Genomic DNA, 27604 nt, shown 5'->3' with positions numbered 1-27604 from the left:
GAGAGAGAGAGAGAGAGAGAGAGAGAGAGAGAGAGAGAGAGAGAGAGAGAGAGAGAGAGAGAGAATAAATTACTTCAATTAAAGCGAACGGTCAACTAAAACTTATTTGAGAATTCCGTAATGAATATGATGCGTTGACATTTTAATGTCGAGCGTATTCTATTTTAAATATATTAAATATAAAAGTGACAGTATTCCTTTCTAATTTATTGACCAGGGATTAACTGTTTTAAGGCACCAAGGTCAGGGAAAGCGGCCACCAAAATAGTAATTGCTAATGAGTGGGGTCACGCGATCCTCAATAAAAGAAGTCGTACAGCACTGCTGTCGCTGCGATGTCAAATTCCTCCCCCCTCTTTTTCAGGAAAAGACAGAGAAGGCTAACGAAATCAAATTAAATGTTTAATTTTATCTAAATTAACCATCATAATGGCTCATATAATAGTTTGTTAAAATCTAGAGTTTATTTTAAATTTTTTGCAAGTGTAAAAGACAACAGCATTATATTGAATTTAATAGATACCAGTTGTGTCATCACAAATCCTGAAAATTGGAGATGTAAACAAACAGCTTCCTAGCAGCGGCTAAACCTCAAAATACTGAACTCGGAACACATTTGAGTTTCTCCTAGTCATTCAAAGCCGATTGTGTTGTCGTATTAGTGTGTTTGTGAGTTTTGTGAAGACGTAGGTACACTAAATTTCTTTATTTATTACATATTAATATTGCCCATTATACCAGAAGTGTAAATGCACCTTTAATTTCTTGAATTCATTGTTATTGTTCTCACAGTTTTTATAGGCTTACCGTAGGCCTAACTTTAACTAGGTCAAGTATGCTCGATTTCATACCCGTGAATTACGTAATGGCCAAGTGAATTCCAGCTGAGTTCAAACTCGGTTTTTTCTCAGGGCCGTAATGAAATATTAGTTTCAGTACATGCTTCTGGTACTGTACTGTAATTGAATTTGACAGTGATTTTTTATTAGTCCGTGTTTGTTGAACTTTTCATAATCATTATGGGTAATGACCTCTAAACTACTGAGAACCCTAATTGGTAGAAGGGTGTTACTTTTACTTTACCTAAGTGTACTGCAACCTTGGTTGGGTTAGGAGTAATTATGTACAGTACTCGTGCTGTCACTAGTAAACTCAGAAATCTCAAATTCCTCCTCAATTTAACCTACAGTAGGATGTAGTGTCCTTAATCATCAAAGTGGGATGACGTTCCCCTGTACATTTCAGCCTAGATTTACCAGACATTCCTTTTTTATGGGGACAGGTCCCGGATTTGATAATTTTGTCCCGTCCACATCGACCCTTTCAGGTTCCTCGTCGCTCTCTCCTCAACAATGTGATTGTGGGCACACTACTAGAAGAAGCATAGTAGGTGCAAAATGCCTTGATCTTCAGAAAATTCATTGTCATTAGTTACCTCCTACACAGACATCACAGCCTGCATACTTTTGCTTTTAGCTTTAAGGGCCTGTCTAATATATAGGGCAACATCTTTAGTTGGTCTTTCTGAATTCCCTAATTCTATGCCATTGCTTTTAAATTTTCTTAATTCATTACAGCAAAACATATGCTCCGATGTATTATGTGCCTCACTACACAACATACAAAGGCTATTCTTGTCATTCCTGTTTCCATGATTTTCTTTTAATTCTATCATATTCAACCTTATTTTCATAACTATTTCTGTGTCCTTAGTGTCAAGTTCACCAATGTAATCTCTTCTGCATTACTATTCACAAACTTCAGTTTGATCGCTCTACTTTTTTTCTTCTATTTTTCTTTGACTTTCATTTACCACTTTACTTTTTATTTCTTTTTTGAGTTCTTGCTTTTTATACTTTCTTACTTTTTCAATTTTAATATATTTTTTAGCATATTTCTATAATATTTTTTCCCCAACATTACATATGGTTCCCTTATTTGGCCTTCGACTACCTCCTTTTCTAGTCTTTTATCATCTGATGTTATGAAAAAGCATCACCTTTTATATACTCTATTCTATTTTCTCTTCTGGGACGTCCTTATTATCCTAATTTTGTTCATCATAACATCATTATATTTTTTATTACCTTTCATTACCTTTAAAGTCAAAGTTCTCCAAATTGTGAGATAGTGGGCATGGTCTGATTGAGCTCACTTTACTTTTGGCTTGGATGGTGTACGGTCATTGCGGTTCCTCATCCTTTGCTGTTATGATTGGAATGCTATTAATTCTTTTGTGCGTTCTCCTTGTGTTAGTGTGTGTGTGTAATGACTTCTGCAACAATGCGCACCTGGCCTGGACTCGATGGCCGGCCCTGCGGAACCTTTGTCCCGTCTGCAGAGGTCAACAGTGTGATAGTGGTAATCAGTGTATTGAGTGTCGGGAGTGGTTTGCCTCCCAGTGAGAGAGGTTTGGTCGACGATGGAAGAAGAAGTTTAAGGAACCTTCGAAGGGGAAAAATCCCAAGACCTCTCCCTCCGTCTCCCGACCTTCTTCCGAAGCTCCTACTCGTTCGGGCTCTTTCTAGAGACTGTCGAGTAGTAGCATAGACCCTTTTATTTGTGGCCAACCCCGGTCCTCGAGAGATGGTGTTGCTTCCCCTAGCGAAGCAACCCCACCTCTTCCCCTGGGATGAGGCCTTATCTATGTCTTCTGTTTTGCAGGTGTGGTCGTCTTTGGGGCTTCCGGGTCCGCCCTTCAAGGACTCCTTGCTGCAGCTCATCCTTCGTGGTGCAAGTGTCCAGCCGTCGTCGTCAACTTCGGAGGTGTATCCTTTTACGCTCGTCGATGTCGTGGTGTCAGAGGTGTCTTCTGTGGCTCCTGCCAATGCCCCTGCCTTTCCAGACTCTCCAGCTGTTGCTGCCGACTTAAATTTCCCTCGTTTCTGATCATCCTTCGAGGGGGAAACCTAGTCCTACGTATGTCTCTCCTGTGAGTGTTTCTTTCCCTCAGGGGAGTTCTCTCATGGAGACTCCTCTTCGGAGTACTGCTTATGGTCAGTTTGCTGATCCAACGGCCCCTAGAGGGCGTCTCCATCACAGAGTTTGTCGTAGAGGTCATTCTTTACCATCGGTGAAAAGTCGCCTCTCCGGCTCTTCAGCCTCGTCATCGCAGCTGTCCCCCGCAGAGGAGTCTCCGCTTCAGTCGTCTCCTGGCCCTCGACCTTCTCCTGACAACGCTGCTGCTAGTCCTGGACTCTTACTGTAGATCGTTCGCGATGTCCATCGGTGGATGTTCGCCCTTCCAAATGGCACACCCCTGTTCCTGTTCATCCTTTCAGCCGACCTACCGTCACCGTTCCTGTCTCCAGTACAGCATCCTGAGGCCCTACTTAAGCGTGCAGCTGCGCAGCAACGCTCGCCAGCGCCCTACAGTGCACCAGCACTCACCAACATCTCGTCAATGCCAGTCTGCTCCTTCATGCTTTACAGAGTGCTCTCGAGCTCGTCAGCACTCTACAATGCTTCGGCATTCGCTAGACCTACAGCCTTCTCCAGCTTATCCTCGGCGCCCTCCAATGCACCAGCGATCTCCTGATCGCCGGTGCTCTCCAGCGCAGTCTCGCCATTCTAGGGAGCAACGTTTGCCAGCTCGCCAGCGCTCACCAGCCAATCTACGCTCTCCAGCTCTAGCTCGTAGGGAGTGGCCTTCAGTGCAGTGGCTGAGATTGCTAAGAAGTCGAAGAGGAACTGGCTTCGGGTACGTCCGAGCTGATGCCCAAGAAGCTCTTAGGCCCCTTTCTCTTCTTTGCATGCAAAGACTGCTTCGTTCTCCTCTTCTTTTCCCTCCAGGATTGTGTCTGCTGGAAGAGGTAAGAAGAAGAATGAGACTCCTATCCTTACCTCAGGGAGTTCATTGAGTGTGAAAGGAGTATTACCTTCCTCTAGCATAGGTAATACCCCCTGCCTCACACCCAAAGTTCTCCCGTTGAATTATCCATTGACGAGCCTAGCAAGGACTTGGACCAGGATGAGTTGTGGCTCGCCCTTGGTATTGATGGCGCCCCTTTGACTGAATAATTCATAGAGATGCTGGCTGCTGCCAGATGAGATGGCAGAGGTATTCCTGCCTTGCTGCTGTTCTCATCCTGCCTGGGGAGGAGAGTGGTGGAGTGACACCCATAGGTGTATCTGTTGTTGTAGACGAGCTGTTGCGGGTTGCTGATGGTCTGTCTACTGCAAAATCCTTGACCTTGGTGAAGAAGAAGCATGGTCACTCCCTATCACCTCCTTTGTCCGTTCCTGTGAATTCTTTTCTCGTGGCAATAAGGCTTCAGAGACTTCTCTGAAGTCCACAATCCCTTCCTCCCCTGCAGAGTAAAGATGAGGCTCGGTCCTTGGTTTGGAGAGGTCCTACTTTAAAGGGAGAAAGGAATAATCTTGTATCTCTGTCGATCTAGTTCCCTGCCTGGTGCTTTGGACTGGCTGCCACCCCAAGGTGTTTACTCAAGTCTTTTAATTACAGTTTGTTCCGTAACCGAAATACAAACCACGCTATTTACAAAGGGTTTCCTTTTAGCGCAGCTGAAATGACGAGCCAATAGTTTTTAACGAGGGTTAATTACCCCCGCGCTAGTTAGCGGGGGGTGGGGAAGGGTAGCTTGCTACCCCTCCCCCCTCCACACACCGGTGACTTGCTTCACTTCACTTTTGGCTCGGCGGTGATCAGACGTGTCTGTTCATCGCCTTCGTGACAGCCTTTAATTTTCTTCTTTTTCTTTTCAGCTTGTGTGATTGGTTGGAAGTTGACCTTCAGTTATTTTCTTTTATTTAATATGCGGACATGCCCTGGAGTTGCCGGCCGTCCTTGTGGGACTTTCATGTCGGACGTGATTACGGATCCTCACACCCTCTGCCCTCAATGTCGGGGCCGACGGTGCGACCAGGATAACATGTGCAGGGAGTGGTCTGCCTCCCAGTGGGAGAGGTTTGGCCGTCGGCGTAAGAAGAAGTCCAAGAGAGACCGTTCTCCTCCGGGGTTAGCCTTGAAGGAGGAAGGTTCTCGGGACTCTTCTTCCGCCGCCCAAACCTCCTCCGAAGCTCCCCCTCGTCCGCCTCCTAAGGAGAGTCGTCCGAGTGGGAGCGCAGGCCCTTGTTCTGTTTCCCTACCTTCGGTGGGGGGAGAGGGCGTCGCCTCCCATAGCGAGGCGGTTCCCCCTCCTCCTCCGGGGGAGGTTATTGATAATAATGCCTTATCCAGTGATGATCTGTTACAGATTTTGTCGTCCCTGGGGCTTAAGGGCTTGCCCTCCAGGGTCGCTCTTATTGACCTTGTCTCGTTGGGGGCCGCTGTTAAACAGTCGCCGGTGGTAGCGGAGGTAGACCCTCTGTCTATTGTCGACGTCGTGGTGACAGAGGCCTCCGACGTGGCTGGGCCTTCCGACGCAGGTGCTGTTGCTGGTGATGGTGCTCTAGGCTCTCCTCCTCCTTCCGTGCATCCTTCGAAGGGGGAAGTGAGTCCTTCGGTCTCGACTGCTGCCCAGCTTCCTTCTGAGGGAAGTGTTTTGAAGGAGACTCCCCTTCGGAGGACCGATGGTCCCGACGATCTCCCCCGAGGCCGCCTCCGCCGTAAGGCTCACCGCCCTCTACGCCACAAGGGCCTCCCTTCCCCTTACAGGGGGACTAAGAGGCGCCTTTTTGGGTCTTCGTCCTCCGGGGGGGACTCTCCTCGTCAGCCTCAACCGACTGCTCCGCTCTCCTTGAACCTCTCTGCAGACCGCTCACCATCTCCTGCCGGATCTTCGCCTTCTGGAGAACTCGTCACCCGACGGGCAACGGTCCCTTCGGGGCTAAGGGATTCTTCCCTTACGCGAGCAGGGCCAGCGCACAAGCGCTCTCCTGCTCGCCAGCGATCTCCTGCTCGCCAGCGATCTCCTGCTCGCCAGCGATCTTCTGCTCGCCAGCGATCTCCTGCTCGCCAAGACTCTCCTGCTCGCCAAGACTCTCCTGCTCGCCGACGCTCACCTGCTCGTCGGCTCTCTCCTGAGGTTCGCCCCCCTCGCCAGCGCTCTCCTGCTCGTCAGCTCTCTTCCGAGCGTCAGCGCTCATTTGAGGACCATCGCCCTGCGGTCTCTGACCACCCTTTAGTTCCTGCTGAACTCCCTGCTCACCATCCACCTGGTCCTGTGGCTACGCAACATCGTGCTGCGCGTGTGTCAGAAACACATGTTCGCCAACGCGCCAGCGATCTTCCCGTTCCTGCTCGTGAACGCGCCGCACCACCTGTCCTCTCACAGGACACGCGTCGACCTTCTGCTCGCCAGCGATCACCAGCTCGCCAGCGATCACCAGTTCGCCAGCAATCACCAGTTCGCCAGCGATCACCTACACATGCTGCCCGCCATCGCACGAACCTGCATGATCGCCCGCTTACGCATGCTGCTCCTCATCGCACTACCCTGAACGATCGCCCTCCTGCGGATGCTGATCACCATCGCACCCTTTCTCGCGATCATTCACCTGCGCATGCTGCTCGCCATCGCACAACCCTGCACGATCGCCCGCTTACGCATGCTGCTCCTCATCGCACAACCCTGAACGATCGCCTTCCTGCGGATGCTGATCACCATCGCACCCTTTCACGCGATCATTCACCTGCGCATGCTGCTCGCCATCGCACAACCCTGCACGATCGCCCGCTTACGCATGCTGCTCCTCATCGCACAACCCTGAACGATCGCCTTCCTGCGGATGCTGATCACCATCGCACCCTTTCACGCGATCATTCACCTGCGCATGCTGCTCGCCATCGCACAACCCTGCACGATCGCCCGCTTACGCATGCTGCTCCTCATCGCGCAACCCTGAACGACCGCCCTCTTGCGCGCGATCATTCACCTACACATGCTGCTCGCCATCGCTTACCATCACGCGGTCATTATCGCCAGCGATCTTCTTCACCTACGCGGCAGCACGATCCCTCGCCGTCGCGCCATCGCTTGCGTTCGCCGCCTCGGACACGTGTTCATTTACCTGCCCACCCTCACGCCCACTCGCCTGCGCGCCCGCGCGATCGTTCGCCTGCGCGCCCGCGCGATCGTTCGCCTGCGCGCCCGCGCGATCGCTCGCCCGCGCGACCGCTCGCCTGTGCGCCCGCGCGATCACCCGCGCAACCATTCGCCTTTGCGCGACCGTTCACCCTCGCGCGACCATAGTTCGCGGCGAATTCCACAGCCGGTGGTAGCAGCAGGGACGCGTGCTCCTAGACGGCACTCGGGATCACCTCCATCCAAGCACAGGTTGGTATTGCAGGACGAGGACAGGTCATTACAGCATTCTTCCCCACCTTCTTTTCAGGCAGGTACCGTCGTGTCCACTCCAAAGGATCGCCCGATCCCTTTCACCTTAGCGAGGATTTCGGACTCTGTGTCCTTTGAGCAGCAGACTTGGTTTGGTCCGCTGGCACGGGCGTTAGTGAGGGTTATGAAACCAGCACTCGCCGGCCAGGGTAACAAACCAGCGGCTGTCTCTCCTACGCTGAAGAGAAAGAGAGGAGTGGACTTCGTGGTGACTTCCCCCAGGGCGAAGTTGGTTCTCAAGAGGTCGGTCTCGAGGGTCCCCTCTCCTGCACGAGTACTCTCTCCTTCTCCCGTGGACTAGGCCTTTCCGTCCTCAGGTGAGTCCAGTGGGCCGGTAGTCTTCCCCTCGGCACCAGGGGGGGAGACTTCGCTTCAGGCAGGAGAATCGTCTCGTGAGGAAGGGGCCCCTCGAACCTCGTTGTTGGGATCCTGTATCCCTCCTAGGAGGGAACCCAAGGATTCCAAGACCATCCCTAAATCCTCTGCAAGGATTCGACAGGAACCCACGACTACCCAGGGGAATGTCCACGTATCACCCCAGGAAGAGATTCCTGGGGCAGGAGACTTAGCTGCCAGCCCGCAGGGAGGAGAACAGCAAGAGTCCGAACATGCCTTCTGGCAGGTCCTAAGCCTGATAAGGCAATTTAACAGTCTTACGGATCCAGTCATCCCCCCCCGTGAAAGCAAAGACACGATTCTGGATGAAGTGTTTGACGTTCGGAAGGCCCCTAAGACCAGTGCATCTCTGCCCTGGTCTCGGGGGCTGAAGAGTGCCAGAGCTAGGGCCAATGCTCAGCTCGCACTTCTTGCCTCCTCCAGTCGTTCCACTGCCGGGAACAAACTCATCCCTCCTCCTCGCCTTCAGCAGAGGAGGTATTTCGAGATCCTGGGTGAGCACAACCTCGCTCTTCCTCTCCATCACTCTGTGGAGGAGCTGGCGAAGGGAGTTCCCTTGGAGAAACTCTCTGCCCGGCAGGTGTCGTTCTCGGCGGCAGAGATCCTTAACCACGAGAAGGTTGCTAAGTGTGCCATGCAGGCCACTTCGTGGCTGGACTTCTGGTTAGGATCTCTGGGCATCCTATTGCGATCTGAGGACTTGTCCAAGGAGACCAATAGGAAGGCCCTAGAGACCTTCTTGCTCTCGAGCACCCGCTCCATCGAGTTCTTGGCGCACCAGGTTACCACCCTGTGGGCCAACTCGGTGTTGAAGCGTCGCGATGCTGTGTCCGAGAGATTCCATCCGAAGGTCCCCGCCGTAGATGTGTGTAGGCTCCGACATGCCTCCCTCCTGGGGGAGAGCCTGTTTGAGCCTCAAGACTTGGAGCGAACGGCTGAGAGGTGGAGGAAATCCAGCACGGACTCCCTCCTCCACAGGGCCCTTACAACTCGGCCCTATAAGCCTCCAGCCCCGCCACAACAGCAGCAACAGCCTCGTAAGGCTCCCAAACAGGCACCGGCAGCTAAGAAAGTGGTGTCTAAGCCCCAGCCCTTTCCAGCCAAGGTCAAGAGGGGCGGTAAGTCCTCCAGGGGAGGCAAGACTTCTAGGGGTGGCGGCCGCGGCCGCAAGCCCTAGGGGTGGCAGTCCCCCTGCATGTCCACCTGTGGGGGGATGCCTTCAGCGTTGCGTCCGCAGGTGGCAACATCTCGGGGCCGATGCTTGGACGATCTCAGTGATCGGCCAAGGTTATCGCGTCCCGTTCACGTCATCTCAACCTCCCCTGACAGCGAATCCAGTGTCGTTGAGCTCCTATGCCATGGGATCGGCAAAGGGGCTGGCCCTTCAGGCCGAAGTCGAGACCATGTTCGAGAAGGGTGCTCTCCAGGAGGTCGTGGACGGCTCTCCAGGCTTCTTCAGTCGACTCTTTCTTGTAAAGAAGGCGTCTGGAGGCTGGAGACCCGTCATCGATCTCTCGGCTCTGAACAGGTTTGTCAAACAAACCCGGTTCAGCATGGAGACAGCAGACACGGTCAGACTTGCGGTGAGACCACAAGACTTCATGTGTACACTGGATCTAAAGGATGCGTACTTCCAGATCCCAATCCATCCGTCTTCCAGGAAGTACCTGAGATTCTGCCTAGACAACAAGATCTACCAGTTCAAGGTGCTGTGTTTCGGTCTCTCCACAGCTCCTCAGGTGTTCACCAGAGTGTTCACCCTGATTTCGACTTGGGCGCACAGGAACGGCATTCGTCTCCTTCGTTACCTAGACGATTGGCTGATCCTAGCAGACTCGGAGTCGACCCTTCTTCGACACCGAGACAGGCTTCTAGATCTTTGCCAGGATCTGGGGATCGTGGTAAACCTCGAGAAGTCCTCTCTGCAGCCGTCCCAACGACTGGTTTATCTAGGCATGCTAATAGACACCAATCTCCACAAAGCCTTTCCATCAGACGACCAGATAGCAAGGCTGAGGAGGGTGGCGGAACCTTTCCTCAGGCGAAAAGAACTCCCCGCCCAATCGTGGTTGCGTCTCTTGGGCCACCTATCCTCCCTGGCCCGTCTGGTTCCAAACGGCCGCCTCAGGATGAGATCCCTTCAATGGCGGCTCAAGTCCCGGTGGAATCAAGGATCCGATTCCCCGGACACTCTGATCCCAATGGGGTCTCTGGAACAGACGGACTTGCGGTGGTGGCTGGCCGACGAGAACCTGCGAAAGGGAGTGAGTCTTCTCGTCCTTCCCCCGGAGTTGACTCTGTTTTCGGACGCGTCAAAAGAAGGGTGGGGGGCGCACGTTCTGAACCAGAGGGCCTCAGGCCTTTGGTCAGAATCAGAAAAGTGCCTGCACATCAACCTGCTAGAATTAAAGGCCGTCTTTCTGGCCCTTCAACAGTTCCAACGATTCCTGGCGGGTCACTCCGTGGTGGTGATGAGCGACAACACCACGGTAGTGGCTTATATCAACAAGCAGGGAGGCACTTTTTCGCAACAGCTATCCCATCTTGCAGTAGAGACTCTGAGGTGGACCGAAACCCACTCGATAACACTATCAGCTCGCTTCATTCCTGGCAAGAGGAATGTGCTCGCCGACAGTCTGAGCAGGGCTTCGCAGATAGTGAGTACCGAGTGGTCTTTGGATCCTCAGATAGCCAACAAAGTCCTGACTTTGTGGGGTTCCCCGACGGTGGACTTGTTCGCGACAGCCTTGAACTTCAAGCTGCCCCTGTACTGCTCACCAGTCCCGGACCCCAAGGCACTCTGGCAAGATGCTTTCCAGCAACGGTGGGACAACATCGACGTGTACGCCTTCCCACCATTCTGTCTGATGAGAAGGGTGCTCAACAGGACCAGACTATCGGTCAACTGTTCCATGACTCTAGTAGCTCCGCTATGGCATCACGCGGAATGGTTTCCGGACCTTCTGCAACTCCTGACGGAACTCCCAAGGGAGCTTCCTCCACGACACGAGCTTCTCAGACAACCCCACTCCGGTGTCCCTCACAGGGCCGTAGCCTCGCTTCGGCTTCACGCCTGGAGACTATCCAGCGTCTCCTCGCGGAGAGAGGCTTTTCGCAACAGGTTGTGGAGAGAATGTCTCGGCACCTGCGAAGGTCCTCTGAGGGAGTCTACCAAGCGAAATGGAGAGTCTTTTGTGGTTGGTGTTGTGGAAGGGGTATCTCTCCACTCGATGCCACTATTCCAGCAATAGCGGACTTCCTTGTGTATCTGCGAGAAGAAATGCGCCTTTCTGTCTCGGCAGTGAAAGGCTATCGCTCAGCCTTAAGCTTGGCCTTCAGATTGAAGGGCGTGGATATTTCTTCATCGCTAGAACTCTCTTTACTCATACGTAGCTATGAGCTTACCTGCCCCCAGTCGGAAGTGAGACCCCCTCCTTGGAACGTGGTTCGAGTTCTCAGGTCTCTCAAGAGACCTCCCTTCGAGCCATTACGCCAGGCCTCCGATCGCCACCTGTCTTGGAAGACGGCTTTCCTACTCGCCTTGGCCTCGGCCAAGCGAGTTAGTGAACTTCATGGTCTCTCGTACGACATCGCCCATTCAAGGGGATGGGGGGAGGTAACGTTCAGGTTCGTCCCTGAGTTTGTGGCCAAGACTCAGAATCCTGGAGTGCCGGATCCTCGGTTCGACTCTTTCAGGATCGCGAGTCTCCGTTCTGTAACAAACGACCCAGACCAGCTGCTACTATGCCCAGTGAGGTGTCTGAGGTACTACTTGAAGAGAACGGCTGCAGTCCGTCCTCATGTGCGAGCTTTGTTTGTGAGCACAGGCAGGACAAAGAGGAGGGTCACAAGGAACACCATCTCTGCTTGGATTCGAAGGGTTATCCACCATGCCCTGAATCCTGACCCTCCTCCGTCACGTCGCCCTCGGGCCCACGATGTCAGGGGTATTGCTACATCCCTGGCCTTCAAGAGAAACTTCTCTGTGACGCAGGTACTTCAAGCGGGGGTCTGGAAGCGTCAAACGACCTTCACAGCCCACTACCTGCAAGACGTGACCCACAGGAGCCTCGATACGTTCTCTATCGGCCCTGTGGTGGCTGCACAACAGCTGGTCTAACCTCAGGCTCCTTTTTGGACAAGTAGCAGTAGGTTGAGGGCGTTGTTACCCGGTCTTAGTCTGTGTGAATGAAAGAGTATGTCTGACCCTTACTTCTTTCTTCATTCTCCCCTCTCTTGGGGAAGCAGCATCCTGGTCCTCGCATAGCTGACCTCGACCTCTGCAGGTAACCCATGCTTCTTTGTGCGCCTAGTATTAAGCTTAATACTGTTGCGTCTCCCATACCCTGACGAGGTGGTATGGGGAACGTCCTATCCTAGAATTCCTATCTGAAGGTCTCAAGGTCAACTTCATAGGACGAGTCACACTCTCCTCCTCACACTACTTATGTAGGCCACTCGTTCCTAGCGATGCTAGGAACCTGTGAGGTACAGGGGCTCCCTCTCTCTAGTGCTGCTCACTAAGGGATCGAGCCCCTGGGCAAGCCGAAGTCAGTAAGGCTGGGGACTTTCCACCCTTCCTAAGGGGTAAGTCACCCTTTGTAAATAGCGTGGTTTGTATTTCGGTTACGGAACAAATGACAAATTCGAAGATAATTTGTATTTTTCCTAACCATACAAACCTTAGCTATTTACACATATGTGCCCGCCATCCCTGACCCCCAAGTCAAGTCCTACCTCTAAGTGAAGTGAAGCAAGTCACCGGTGTGTGGAGGGGGGAGGGGTAGCAAGCTACCCTTCCCCACCCCCCGCTAACTAGCGCGGGGGTAATTAACCCTCGTTAAAAACTATTGGCTCGTCATTTCAGCTGCGCTAAAAGGAAACCCTTTGTAAATAGCTAAGGTTTGTATGGTTAGGAAAAATACAAATTATCTTCGAATTTGTCATATTTTCATTTGGCTCTCATCTATCCACGGGTCTCTACAAGGGAATCACTTTAGCCTCAAAACAAACTCGGCCTCTTGTCTTGATCTGTGGATTAAGACATTCAATAAGGTTCTTTAGAACTTTCAGGTAGAAGGGGGAATATTTAGGACTACCTTAACATAACACCTACTGGGGGTCCTGAGCAAACAATCATAGCAACAGTTTTAACATAACTGTTCTTACACTGCTTTCTGGGTAAACAAAGACAATGCCTTCACAGACTTCCCCTGATGAAGAGAAGGCTGGTTCCACACAGCTGCCTCCCAGTGGTCGATCTTATTGTTCCTGAAGTTTACTGGTACACAATCAGTTCCCCTATCATTGGCTTGGGTGACAACAGGAATACAGGGTGATCTCACTCTGCCGTGAGTACTGCTCTCCTCTGAGAATCTACCATCCACAGATGTAGAGAAGGGATTAGACGTTTCCCTAAATTTCCTCTCATGTAGATGTGATGGACAGAAGGATCACACCTCCGTCTCAACCTACCGGAAATACTTGCAGCACTTCTTGTCTAGATTTCCAAAGGGTTTGATAAAGTACTTTGTAACAATAAATGCTGATAACACTTCTATCCATGTCTGAATTTACAGAGGGGTCTAATTCTGAAACCCTTCTCATGCAGGTGCTCTTGTGAGTAGAAGACATGATGCAACTGTGCAAGGTTCTTTCAAGCAATCAGGCATCCATATATCATTGTGTCAGAAAGGCTTAGTTTCTCACCGTCACTCATCCTGTTTGCTACGCAGTATGATGAGAAACTTTCAGGATTTTCCCAGTCGAAGACTGTCGGAAAAGTTTAAAGACACCTTCCAACACCTTCGTGAATCCTAGACATTTAGGCCTTTCTACCCCTTGTTCCCTGTCTCTCTAATTACTTGACAGTTGGTAGAAGACATAGTGATTCAGAAAGACCCTGATTACTCCCAAGCAGCCACAACACAGGTCGAATGGTACCCAGGTGAGCTGTTTATCTTTATTGGGAAAACTCCCCAATTCCCTGGGTAAAGATACTACTCAGTTCCCAATTCAACTGTTAAACTTGGATTCAGACCTTGAGTCTCCAAGCGAATCCATTACACTGCTGAGGAGCCGGGTTTATCAGTTTGCTTAGTTGGACCCACTCGAACTTGGGTTAGACTTGGTGAAGGGAGTAGAAAAATGGCATATATTTTCCTGGGTCAATAGCCATTCTAAATTATAGAAGATCTCCATCTCCTTGGTCTCATAGTTCATGTCAAGGACCTACAATCCAAACAGCCTTGTCCTCCATTCTTCTTCCTCTCCTCCCTACAAAGGCAACTAGCAGGACAAGTAAATCTTACATTCTGTTCTTGTGGGGGGAGGTAAACACTACGAATCTTCCTTCAGTACAGAAGGAATGAGAGATCTCGGCTTGCTGTTTCATTCTGGCTTCAAGGGAACAATCAGTCATGCGCTCCCAGGAGGGGACCACCCCAAACATAATCACATGAAGTCAGAATATTGGATCTATCCTAGCCTTCAGGAAGAACCTGTCAGTAGTGCAAGTGCTAAAATCTCGAGTATGGAAGCGCCAGCCATCCTTTCCAGCCAATCTTTATGGTAGTATACCCAAAAGTTTTTAGATACATTATCACTGACCTCTGGTAGCTGCTCAGCAGGTTATGTAGCTTACCTAGCTCCCTATTGGACAAGAAACATCACCTCCAAGATGACAATCCCGAAATTAGTCTAGGATTAAAGGTTGAGTGTCCGTTCCTTTTTCCTATCTACTGTATCTTATCCTCTCTGGGGTACAGCATTCATGTTATATTCTGGATTGGACTTTGATGCTGGTGAGCTTCCATACTGAGCAACTGTTTTACACAAAATAGTTTTAGAAGTATCTCCCCCATCCTTCTTACGAAGGTAAGGATGGATAAACTACAGTCAAACCTCTAGCTACGAAAGAATCGGCTTACGAAATTTTCACTTCACGAAAAGAGATGCGAAGAATTTTATGATTCGGATCACGAAAAATGTTTGGAGACACTATCACCGTAGCGATAATTTGCCAGAAAGTCAGCGCCATTTTCGGTGATGTCGTGCGTGCTCAGGCTGATGCAGACGCAGGAGAAGGAACATCAAAGCAGGAACCCCCGGAGTTCAAGGCTTCTCGTTGGTGGTTTGAACAATTTAATAGACGCTCAGGCATTTATTCGGTGGTGCGTCATGGGGAGGCTGCAAGCTTGGACACGAAAGCAGCCGAAGCTTTTATTAAGACGTTCGACGAGTTGACTGTCTGGGAAGGCCACAGTCCCCAGCAAGTCTTCAATTGCGATGAGACTGGGCTTTTTTGGAAAAAATGCCTCGTCGAACGTACAGCACTGCAGAAGAAAAGAGGCCACCTGGGCATAAGCCTATGAAGGACAGGCTTGCCCTTGCACTCTGTGCAAATGCCAGTGGGGATTGCAAGGTGAAACCCCTGCTGGTGTATCACTCCGATACTCCTCGAGCCTTCAAGACCCACAAAGTCGTTAAGGAAAGTCTAAACGTGTTGTGGAGGGCTAATGGAAAAGCCTGGGTAACAAGACAATTGTTTATTGAGTGGATAAATATTTGTTTTGGCCCGACTGTGGAAAAGTATTTGGAAGAGAAGCGCCTCACTATGAAATGCCTGCTGGTACTGGACAATGCCCCTGCTCACCCTCCTTCCCTCCATGATGATATTCCACCACAATATTCCTTCGTCAAGATTCTCTAGCTTCCACCGAACACCATCCCTCTCCTACAGCCCATGGACCAGCAAGTGATTTCAAACTTTAAGAAACTCTACACGAAATATCTCTTCAAGAGATGTTTCGAAATCATTGAGAGCACAAACCTCACCGTGCGTCAATTTTGGAAGGAGCATTTTGATATTGTCATATGCCTCAAAATGATCGATCAAGCTTGGCAGGAGATTTCGAGGCGCACATTGAACTCTGCTTGGAGGAAGCTGTGGCCTGATGCCGTCTCCACACGAGATTTCGAGGGCTTCCACGCAGACCAAATTGAAGATGATTCCGAAAATGTTGACGATCCTGAACCTGATGCTCAATCTAAAGTTGCCGAGATTGTTACACTCTGGAAGTTGATGAGGCCGACATTGATGCGCTTATCGAGGAGCACCAAGATGAACTTACGACGGATGACCTGGAGGAGTTGGAGGCCATGGGAGTGAACGTCGTTCAGGAAAAGTACAACGGGGGTGAGGAGGATGAGCCATTGACAACGGCAGAAATTTAAGAGGGTCTAAATGGCTACTTTAAAATGGTGACTCGTAGAAAAGAGACACCCAGAAAAAATTCTCACAGGTTGTGCACTTGAGTACTGTAATGAGGTTTGCCCGAGTTATTTCAGGAACATTTTAAGCAGAAACAAGCTTCTTTGGACGCATATTTTAGTAAGAGCCCTTTGGTAGAAGCGAACCAAGCGCCAGCTAAAAAACGAAAGAAAAGTGGTAGTGGTGAAGAAAATGCGTAGTGTAATTAAATTTTGAAGTAGAAAACGTAGAGTAAAAAAAAATAAAAAAATAAAAATATTTTATTTCAAGTTTACCATAAAGTTAAGTGTTAATATTTCCTACCATTTGTAGATGCGTTTCCTAAAATTAAGTGTTTTGGTTTTCTGTTATTTATAAATCTGTTTTGTAAAGTTAAGTGTTTACATTTTCTGCCACTTGTATGTAATCGTTTTCCGCCGTTTTCATCCTCCTCTACCGGCCCGCACTTTGCTCTTGGACATCGCCTTACTCCAAAGGTAAGTTTACACATTTTTGTTACTTTATTTTTACTGTTTAAAGGTTTAAAGGTCGCTCATGAATGGCAGAGGCAAGGAACAGTGACATTGCTCTAGCAAGCTGGACAATGCCCTAGAGACTGGCCATATATTATATGATCAGCGCCCAAGCCTCCTCTCCACCCAAGCTAGGACCAGGGAGGGCCAGGCAGTGGGTACTGATGACTCAGCAGATAGACCTATAGGCTCCCTCAAACCCCCCAACCTTAGCTCACAAGGATGGTAAGGTTGCAGACACTAATGCCCTAATGAGTCTGAGCAGGAATCGATACCCGGCTGGCAAAGATCAGGCTAGAGACGCTACCAATCAGGCCACAGCCACCAGTTTGCTCTAATTAAACTCTTCTTTTTCATGATAATGTCAATTTATTATTAAACTATCACAATACAGTACTTTTCATATTCAATGTCAATTTATTATTAAACTATCACAATACAGTACTTTTCATATTCAATGTCAATTTATTATTAAACTATCACAATACAGTACTTTTCATATTCAATGTCAATTTATTATTAAAATATCACAATACAGTACAGTACTTTTCATATTCTGTATCTAGTACTTTTACGGCCGAATATCATTTTTATAATCATTTAATGTGGTGTTTTTCTAGGGTCTAGAACGAATTAGGCTTTTTAAATATTTAACTTAGCCGGTGGATATATACATAGCTAACTTCTCCGACAGTCGGCAGATTCAAAACTCGCGGGCGATCACGGTGTTGGGTTGCTGGGTGTACACTAGCGCCACCACTTGGCAGGATACCATCACTATTCCCAAATTCTCTAGTTCTTCTCTGCCGAGTTAGGTGTCAACATTGGTTCCTTGCACGCGCTTAACCTAAAGTTTTCAACAATTGGTGAAGTACAGTACTGTACATGTTAATGGTTTTTTGGCTTTCGCTGTGTTGGATATTCTTTGAATACTCTTGAACCCTTTTTTGATTTGACTGTTGCTGAACTTTGCTTGTTTTTTTTTATCTCTCTTTAAACATTCCATTATGGCTGACTCTTCTCCTGTTTATAGAAAATGTGCCAAAGATTGTAACATGCGCCTTCCAAAGGCTTCCATCGATCCCCACTCTATTTGTGTTAATTGTAGAGGTAAAGCTTGTCAATTAGGGGATCGATGCGATGAATGTGTCATTTTGTCTGAATTTGAGTGGTTAGAGTATGACAAATATACTCGTAAACTCGAGAGAGATAGGGTAAGAAGAAGCTCTTCTCGTTCTCAAGAATTTTCCTCTTCCCATGCCCCTGAACCTTTTCCTCCCCCTGTAGTGGTAGTTTCAGAACCCCCTACTTGCACTAACGAACCTTCGCTTAAAGACATGATGAAGGCTATTCATGCTCTGGGTCAAAGGTCGGATCGCTGGCTACGGACAGAAACCAGCTTATGTCCGATGTGAAGTTTTTTAAAAGTGAAAGTGTTAAAAATGTGTTCATTGTTAATGCGGAGGGTTTGTCTGTTCGTACTTGCCGCTTACCCCGTCCGAGACCTCTTTCAAGCTCCCCAACCCCTGGGAGAAGGAATGTCACATGACCAAAGGGGGCGATAGGTGTTAAACCACGAACAGACGTTCCCTCAAGAGTTGCAGACGTTGCTCCTCAAGCACGTCCTTACTATAAGAGAGGCGAGACTAGGTTCTCCCCATCGTCCGATGACGCTTATGTTAGCAAGAAATCCTGGCGTCAGGTTTCAAGGCCTCTGAAAAGAAAGTTAGTTCCTTCAGAACAAAGTCAACGTCCTGGCTGTAGTCACTGGAGCAGCCCGGAACGTATACCTTCATCAGAGGAAGGTTCGCCCACTAAACGTTTTTATTTAACGTCTAAGTTTTGTGGCTCCGGAGGCCCCTTCTAAGAGTCACGGTCCCGTTGTGTTATCTGGTCGTTCCAGACGTGACCTGAGTGCTGCTACTCCCGTTTCTAGTGCTGACGTTCATGAACAGACGTTCCCGACGTCACGGTCTGTTCCATGTGTTACAGATCCCAATTTTAGTGTTTTGCAGGACATGCAGTCTAAGCTGCCCACCTTAATGCAGGCTTACGGTCCTGCTCCTGTTCGACAGGAACCTTTACTTGCAGTACGTCACGGTTCTGCTAAGCGTGACTCAGGTCTTCAACCATCTAAGCGTGAAACTTTACGTCACGCTGACATTAACCCTAGTGTTAGCTTTGCTGTCAAGCGAGATTCGGATCGTAAATCTCGACGTGACGTTGAGCGTCAGTCCTTACAGTCTAACCATGATTTCGAGCTGCAGTCACTGCAGTCACGACGTGACGTTGAGCGTCAGTCACCGCAGTCGTGACGTCGAGCTTCAGACACCGCAGTCACGACGTGACGTCGAGCGTCAGTCACTGCAGTCACGACGTGACGTCGACCCTCCTGCCTTAACTGCTTCTCAGATACAAGTCGATGTAGGCTGTCAAGCTTTACCTTCGCGACATTCTATGACTTCACCTTCTCACAAGAATATTATTTTATGAATAGTACTTACCTGGCAGTTATATATATACAGCTGATATCTCTAAATCGGCAGAATTTCTCAAAACGAGGCAACCGCCTTGTGGTGGTTGGGAGGTAGGTGGTAACACCCGTCACAGGGTGGTCCAAGGAATCATTCCCGTGTCCAAGACTTCAGTTCATCTCTGCCGGCTGGATCGAAAACATCGTCGGTCCACCATTGAGAGTTTTTCGAATAATTTTCCCTTCGCTTTTTTGGACTTTGTTTGGTGAAGTACACTAATTTAGGGATTTGGCAATCGTGTTTTATTATTATTATTTACTTTGTTTATCATGAGTGATAACTTAATTTTCGTGTTTGTGCGGTGTCGGTTGATCCTCACAGTTTGTATGCAGAGGTTTTGTTTGTGCACTATTTTTTAGGTGCTAAGTTTTTAATCCTGATAACGGAAATACGTTCCGGCAACTCTATGACGACACAGTCGTGTGACGTAATCTTCATGTATGTCTTGCAAATTCTCTTTATTTGTTTTATGTAAAGAATGGGAGGAATTCCACTTATATAAGTTTTTTAACTTTTAATGTAAAATTTTAAAGAAATATTTGTCCATTTGGTATTCGTTCTTTAAATCATCGATCTATTTCATAAATTAATAGAACTAGCGTATGGTTAATTTACGCTGTTTCTCGTTAATATCGGTGCAGTCCCAACATGCCTTGGTAGCGTTCTTTTCGATATGGGAATTAAAGTGTTGGCTATTATACTCCAACAACAACAATATGGGAATTCTAGTTTTAGTAGCATTTTCATTTATATGTTCCTATTGTTTACATTTATATATATAGATACGTTATTGCTATATCTGTTCTTTTTATCATTACAACTCGCTTGTTTTTGAAAACCCTTTGAATTAATTGTGGATTACATTTGTTTTCCCTTTTTCTGTTCACTTTAATCTTTAATGTATAACTTTCCCGGCGTTTGTATGTAATCACCGGGTAGGTATTTATGACATTTAATTTTACCGGTGGTTATATGTAACTACCGGGTGAGTGTCTTCAACATCTATTTTTAATCTCAACTCTTGCCCGGTGGTTTTTTCTTTTTGTGACCGCCGGGTAAATATGTTTGAAAGTTTATTTCATTATGGAAATGTCAGTTTAATATTTTATAAGAATATTTTGTTACAGTTTATATAGCAAGTACTAGAGACGATTTTGCTTTCTCATTTAAGCCCGTGGCAGAAGAATAAGTTCTCTCACAATGGGCAGGACTAATTATGGTTTTTTGTGTAAGAGTTTAATAGTGCAAATTTCAGTGCTAAATTAGGCATTGGATTCTTTCAGCACAGTGGACGTCGTTTTCCTAGCCTTAGACCTCTTCCAAGCTCCCCGGCCCATGGGAGAAGGAGCGTCGATCGGCAAAAGGAAACGAGAGGCGTTAGCTCACGAGCAAACGCCCTCGCGAGCTCCTGTTAACGTTCCCAAAAATGCTCGCCCTTGCCATGAGAAACCAAAGAGCGTTGAACGTTAAGATTCTTACACTGCTTTTAGAGTTTTGCATTGCATCACTTTTGATTTTAATGGCAATACTTTAAGTCATAGATATTCGCTGATAATATCAATGCTTACAAACCATCATTGACTCGGTTTTTTTCCCAGAGTGCCAGTCGGCCTTATGAACCCTCTGGTCGGAACCGAACGCGCCGAGCGGCATAATGAATATCATTTTGCCTTAACGCTCGGCGCTAAGTCTTTCAAGACAGGACGAATGCAGCCTCGTCTTTCAGGGCAAATGTAGCCTCGTCTTTCAGGGCGAATGCAGCCTCGTCTTTCAGGACGAATGCTGCCTCGTCTTTCAGGACGAATGCTGCCTCGTCTTTCAGGACGAATGCAGCCTCGTCTTTCAGGACGAATGCAGCCTCGTCTTTCAGGGCGAATGCAGCCTCGTCTTTCAGGGCGAATGCAGCCTCGTCTTTCAGGGCGAATGCAGCCTCGTCTTTCAGGGCGAATGCTGCCTCGTCTTTCAGGACGAATGCAGCCTCGTCTTTCAGGGCGAATGCAGCCTCGTCTTTCAGGGCGAATGCTGCCTCAGCTTTCAGGGAGAGTGCAGCCTCGTCTTTCAGGGCGAATGCTGCCTCGTCTTTCAGGACGAATGCAGCCTCGTCTTTCAGGGCGAATGCTGCCTCGTCTTTCAGGACGAATGCAGCCTCGTCTTTCAGGGCGAATGCAGCCTCGTCTTTCAGGGCGAATGCTGCCTCGTCTTTCAGGGCGAATGCTGCCTCGTCTTTCAGGACGAATGCAGCCTCGTCTTTCAGGGCGAATGCTGCCTCGTCTTTCAGGGCGAATGCAGCCTCGTCTTTCAGGGCGAATGCAGCCTCGTCTTTCAGGGCGAATGCTGCCTCGTCTTTCAGGACTAATGCAGCCTCGTCTTTCAGGGCGAATGCAGCCTCATCTCGTCTTTCAGGACGAATGCAGCCTCGTCTTTCGGGGCGAGTGCAGCCTCGTCTTTCTGGGCGAATGCAGCCTCGTCTTTCGGGGCGAATGCTGCCTCGTCTTTCAGGACTAATGCAGCCTCGTCTTTCGGGGCGAGGGCAGCCTCGTCTTTCGGGGCGAGGGCAGCCTCGTCTTTCGGGGCGAGGGCAGCCTCGTCTTTCGGGGCGAGGGCAGCCTCGTCTTTCGGGGCGAGGGCAGCCTCGTCTTTCGGGGCGAGGGCAGCCTCGTCTTTCGGGGCGAGGGCAGCCTCGTCTTTCGGGGCGAGGGCAGCCTCGTCTTTCGGGGCGAGGGCAGCCTCGTCTTTCGGGGCGAGGGCAGCCTCGTCTTTCGGGGCGAGGGCAGCCTCGTCTTTCGGGGCGAGGGCAGCCTCGTCTTTCGGGGCGAGGGCAGCCTCGTCTTTCGGGGCGAGGGCAGCCTCGTCTTTCGGGGCGAGGGCAGCCTCGTCTTTCGGGGCGAGGGCAGCCTCGTCTTTCGGGGCGAGGGCAGCCTCGTCTTTCGGGGCGAGGGCAGCCTCGTCTTTCGGGGCGAGGGCAGCCTCGTCTTTCGGGGCGAGGGCAGCCTCGTCTTTCGGGGCGAGGGCAGCCTCGTCTTTCGGGGCGAGGGCAGCCTCGTCTTTCGGGGCGAGGGCAGCCTCGTCTTTCGGGGCGAGGGCAGCCTCGTCCTTTCAGGGCGACGCCACGTCTTATAAGATCTTTGTCAAGGATGACTTTAGTGATCACTTTTCTCCTGTTGAATTGTTTGAGGTTAACAGAAGGAGAGGATCCTAAGTTCTGTTGCTCCATGTTCCCCACCCTCTGAGTTTTCACGTGGTCATTAATGGAGCTTTAAAAATATATTAATTTTTGTTTCTTAGAACAGAAACCTTTGATGACTAACAACAGTAGGGGCCAGACTTTGCTACATCTGGCGAGCCTGGGAGAGGAGAGGAGCAGACCTTTGGTCCGTGTTTTTACTAAGGATGGATGCGAAATCTTTTTCCGAGTGAATCCTCCTTTGTTAGTTATTCCGATAAGACTTCTGCCTAACCGACTTTGCAACTTCAATGTCTCTCTCTTGGGAGAGGGAGTCTTTTGTCCGGTCCTGGACGTAAATGCTCTTTACACCTTCGTTCAGAAGTCAAAGTTCTCCATGGAGACATCAAAATCTTTGGAGAAGAGGGGAGCAGACCTTTGGTCAGTCCTTCCTCTGAAGGAGGATTACTTTTTCCTTTTATAGGGAAACCTCCTTTAGTTTTTAACTACAACGATTCTCTCTCCCAGTTCTAGAGAGGAGTCTAAGTGGCAGGCTATGCAATCAAACTTTATCTGAGGTTTGTTTACAAGGAAAAACGGTTGTAGAATGGGTCAGTTTCGGGCGTGTGTTTTGGTCTCAGCTCCGCCCCTCTCATGTTCACGTAACTTTTGCTTTATGTAGCGGAATACTGCTCTCTGGAGAAATCAGAGCGTCCCTGTATCTGGATTTTTAGATAACGTTGAGCTTATCAAATAATTAGGTCTTCCTGTCAACAAGAAGAGTCTCTTCTGACACCAGGATGCTCAGCACCTTGTCTCTTAGAACGTTCAGCGTCTCGCTCTGTTAACCTCACGGCTCCACGTCTTACTGGACTTTTGGCACCACGTCTTACAGGACTATCGGCGCCACGTCTTACAGGACGATCGGCGCCTCGTCTTTCAGGACGCTCGACGTCGAAGTTCTAGCATGAGGCATGACTTTGAACATGAGAATCTAGGACTTCGTGATGACACTAGTCGAATCGTGTGTCGAGATCAAGGACGCCTTCGTTCTGATTTCTTGGATCTAGAAAGGAGGTTTGTTCTAGGGCAAGAAACTTCGGGGCAAACATGCTCAGCAGGAAGAGGCTTGTTTTTCCCTCAGAATGGTCTCTCAACCCGCAAGTCTGTCAGTCTCTGGATGTTGTGGGGCAGACCTGTAACAGACCTTTTTGCCTCCAACTGGAAGAAGAGGATCCCCTATTGCTGCTCCCTAGTCCCGGACGAGGAAGCTGTAGCAGTGGACTCCTTGATGGATTGGACGGGGGTGGACATGTTTGCGTTGCCCCCGTGGATTACTGTACATTTGTTTTCCCTTTTTCTGTTCATTTTAATCTTTAACGTATAACTTTCCCGGCGTTTGTATGTAACTACCGGGTAGGTATTTATGACATTTAATTTTACCGGTGGTTATATGTAACTACCGGGTGATTGTCTTCAACATCTATTTGTTCCGTAACCGAAATACAAACCACGCTATTTACAAAGGGTTACCTTTTAGCGTAGCTGAAATGGCGAGCCATTAGAATTTAACGAGGGTGTATTACCCCCGCGCTAGTTAGCGGGGGGGTAGGGGAGTGGTAGCTAGCTACCCCTCCTCCCCCTCACACACAGGTGAATACTCACTTTCACTTTTGGCTCGGACTGTGACAGACGTCTCTGTCTTGGTCCTCTCTTGGCAGCCATTGTTTGTTTTGTCTTTACTTAATCGCTTACTTTTCATTTACTCAATATATATGTAAACATGTTTTCATGTTTGTATATATATTTGAGTATAGAAATAAGTAAGTTTCCTTTTCAGATTTGTGTGTGTAGTGTACGATATCTACGTGGAGTCCTCGGCAGTTAGGCCACCACGGCGTAATTTTATGGGTGGCGATCGAGTTTGACTTATGTCTTTCTCTCTCTCTCTCTTGAGGTCGTTCACCCTTTTACTACGTTTTACTACGCCCTTGTAGCTTCCTTTCCGTGGGGGGGGTTGCTACGCCGTACGTTTGTCTCAATTAGTTATGAATCTAATTGTAGTTGTTTTTTGTAGAACGATTCCTTTCGGGGTTTTCGTTCTTTCTTTAGTGTTCATTCTTTTTTAAATTACATAATTATATAGTTACATAATTATAATTGTTATAATTCTGTTTTGGTTACAGCTCTCCTTCCGTGAGTGTAAGTGGTTGTGAGGGCACGTGCCTGTTGTGTAATTCTTGTTCCTTTCCCTCGGGATTCCTCTTCGGAGCCTTCCCGGGGGAATGAATGTGTACTAATATTATTTGTTTTATTTTTTTACAGTTACCGATCTAGTTCGTTTCTGTAATATGGCAACGGTGTGAGCTGTCTGGTTGAGTCCTGGGGATTCGGCTGTTGCTGCCTCCCCCCTTGTTTTTTCGTCAGGGGCGTGTCTCCTTCTACTGGAAGTACTCCCGTGTCGACGGACAGCTCTCCAGTTCATTTTAGAACTCTCAGGAGGCTTGCCTCCTTGGGCGGGTAACTTTCCTTCCGAGGGAAGTTTTTCCTGTCAAGGCTTGAGTTTTTTCCCCTTTTGGGGGGTTCTTCTCTTGCCTTTTTTTCGTGCGACTATGCTCTTGGTGCTGAGCGGTCGCACCTGCAGTTTCGCTCAAGGGGCTGGGCAACTGAAGGAGCTCTTCTTCGGAGGATTGCTCCTTTTAGGTCACTGGCTGACCAGTCTCTTCCACGAAGTGTTTCTCTTTCGTTCGCGAGAGAGTACACTCATAGAGACTCCTCTTTGGAGGTTTCTTCTGTTGCGGTTGCTGTTGGCCTCCCTCGCCGTAGGCCCACCGTCTGCCTCGTCGTAAGGGCCTCTCATCTCCCTATAAGGGTGCTTGAGGCGCCTTTTTGGATCTCTGTTTGCAGCCTACAACTCCTTTTTCTCGATCTTCCGCCTTGGTGCAGATGGACAGCAGTCTGATCTCGTCTTCCGACGGGCAACGGTCTTCCCGACGGACAACGGTCTTCCCGACGGACAGCGGTCTTCCGACGGACATCAGTCTCCCGGCGGACAACGATCCCTTTGGGGCAAAGGGTTGCCCCCACGGGGGTTCTTCCCTTGCGTGTCAGGGTTTCCCTGCGCGCCCTTCTGCTGTGTTCTCTCCTGCTCCTGCTCAGTGTTAGCACACAGGCGCTCTTCTGCTCATCAGCGCTCTCCTGTTCGTCAGCGCTTTCAAGATGATCATCCCTGCTGTTCCTGTTGGTTCCTGTTACGCGGCCTGTGCGCCCACGTTCGCCCTCGCGATCTAGAACTTCGGTTCAGGTCGGGGTCAAGGACTCTTCTTCTATGCACAGGCTTCCACGCATAGCCTTCTGCTCGTCAGCGATCGTCAGCTCGCCAGCGATCATCAGCTCGCCAGCGATCATCAGCTCGCCAGCGATCACCTGTCTCTTGGCGATCTCCGGATCGCCCGCGTGTGTTACAGCCGGCACGCCAACGTTCTCCAACATTTCTGAAGGAACATAGTTCGCCAGCTACTAGCTCACCTGCGCATGCTGATCGCCATCGCGCGACCCTCAACTGCGGATGCTGATCGCCATCGCGCGACCCTCAACTGCGGATGCTGATCGCCATCGCGCGACCCTCAACTGCGGATGCTGATCGCCATCGCGCGACCCTCAACTGCGCATGCTGATCGCCATCGCGCGACCCTCAACTGCGGATGCTGATCGCCATCGCGCGACCCTCAACTGCGGATGCTGATCGCCATCGCGCGACCCTCAACTGCGCATGCTGATCGCCATCGCGCGACCCTCAACTGCGCATGCTGATCGCCATCGCGCGACCCTCAACTGCGGATGCTGATCGCCATCGCGCGACCCTCAACTGCGGATGCTGATCGCCATCGCGCGACCCTCAACTGCGGATGCTGATCGCCATCGCGCGACCCTCAACTGCGGATGCTGATAGCCATCGCGCGACCCTCAACTGCGGATGCTGATCGCCATCGCGCGACCCTCAACTGCGGATGCTGATCGCCATCGCGCGACCCTCAACTGCGGATGCTGATCGCCATCGCGCGACCCTCAACTGCGGATGCTGATCGCCATCGCGCGACCCTCAACTGCGGATGCTGATCGCCATCGCGCGACCCTCAACTGCGGATGCTGATCGCCATCGCGCGACCCTCAACTGCGGATGCTGATCGCCATCGCGCGACCCTCAACTGCGGATGCTGATCGCCATCGCGCGACCGCACACCTGCGCATGCTGATCGCCATCGCGCGACCCTCAACTGCAGATGCTGCTCGCCATCGCGCGACCGCCCACCTGCGCATGCTGATCGCCATCGCGCGACCCTGGCATGCTGATCACCATCGCGCGACCCTGCGCATACTGATCACCAGGCGCATGCTGATCACCAGGCGCATGCTGATCACCAGGCGCATGCTGATCACCAGGCGCATGCTGATCACCAGGCGCATGCTGATCACCAGGCGCATGCTGATCACCAGGCGCATGCTGATCACCATCGCACGATCGCCCTCCTGCACATGCTGCTCCTGATCGCTTGTTGATCCATATCGCCAGCGGTCTTCCTCGCCCACGCGGCAGCGCGTTTCCTCGCCATCGCGCTGACGCTTGCGTTCGCCGCCTCGGACTCGCTCTCATCCACCTGCCCACCCTCACGACCGCTCGCCTGCGCGCCCGCTCGCCCGCGCGACCGCTTGCCTGTGCGCCCGCGCGACCACTCGCCTGCGCGCCCACACGCCCACGTGCCTGCACGTCTACACTCATGCGCGTCCGCGCCCATGCTCTCCAATGTTCGCCCACGCCCGAACCAACGGTTTTTCCATCGCGCGGACGGATGGTGTTCCGTCGCGCGAACCTACAGTGTTTCTTCGCACAAACGGCGGCTTATTTCTTGCAGTATCCATTGCTCGTCTATGGGTTATCGCTCGCCGACCACCAGCTCTCGCCCTTCCTACCACGCTCGCCCTCCTTCTGCGCTCCTTCGCTCACCTTCGTTTGCGTTACCGCGCATGGGCGCTTCCACGTTCGCCCAGCGAAAATCTTTGAATTTCCGTCGCGCGAGCTCCAGGGCGATTGCGACCACGATTCCCAATGGGGTTTTTCGCAGCCTGGCGAGTTCTTTTGGAGCGTATTTCCAGAACACGGCCTCACCCCGTAAACGCAGAGCATGGCACTTGCAAGAATAGGAGAAACTTAAGGGAGATCTGAGCAACACTTCTCTTTCCTGAACCTGGGTTAGCCCTTCCCCGTCATTCCCTGGAAGGATTTTTGGCGGGGGTCTTTCCGTTCGAGATTTCTCCATCGGACAATGGGTGACTGCTTACCTCTTCCTCTGGGAGCTTACCAAGTTCTTTCCCTCCTCGGTTACGGCCCGAGGTTTGGTTCAAGGAAGCTACAGGAAGATCAGGGGTAC

At 50.1% G+C, this 27604-nt stretch overlaps 1 protein-coding gene across 3 annotated transcripts in view; it reads left to right on the top strand.

Annotated features, from left to right (window-relative positions):
- LOC137657767 (thiamine pyrophosphokinase 1) overlaps window positions 1–27604 on the top strand; it is a 360313-nt gene that overhangs the window by 207790 nt on the left and 124919 nt on the right. The window contains exon 1 of one of the 3 annotated variants that reach the window (XM_068392265.1): window positions 385–690. The exons of 1 other annotated variant lie outside the window; for it this stretch is intronic. The gene's annotated coding sequence lies outside the window, so the exon portion shown is untranslated. Of the gene's footprint in view, window positions 1–384; window positions 691–27604 lie in introns of those variants that run through there. One more of the 3 variants, XM_068392264.1, reaches the window with a different exon arrangement.

The sequence above is a fragment of the Palaemon carinicauda genome, chromosome 18 (assembly GCF_036898095.1).
Source record: "Palaemon carinicauda isolate YSFRI2023 chromosome 18, ASM3689809v2, whole genome shotgun sequence".
Classification (NCBI taxonomy): Eukaryota; Metazoa; Arthropoda; class Malacostraca; order Decapoda; family Palaemonidae; genus Palaemon; species Palaemon carinicauda.
This window is presented reverse-complemented; position numbering and strand designations above follow the sequence as displayed.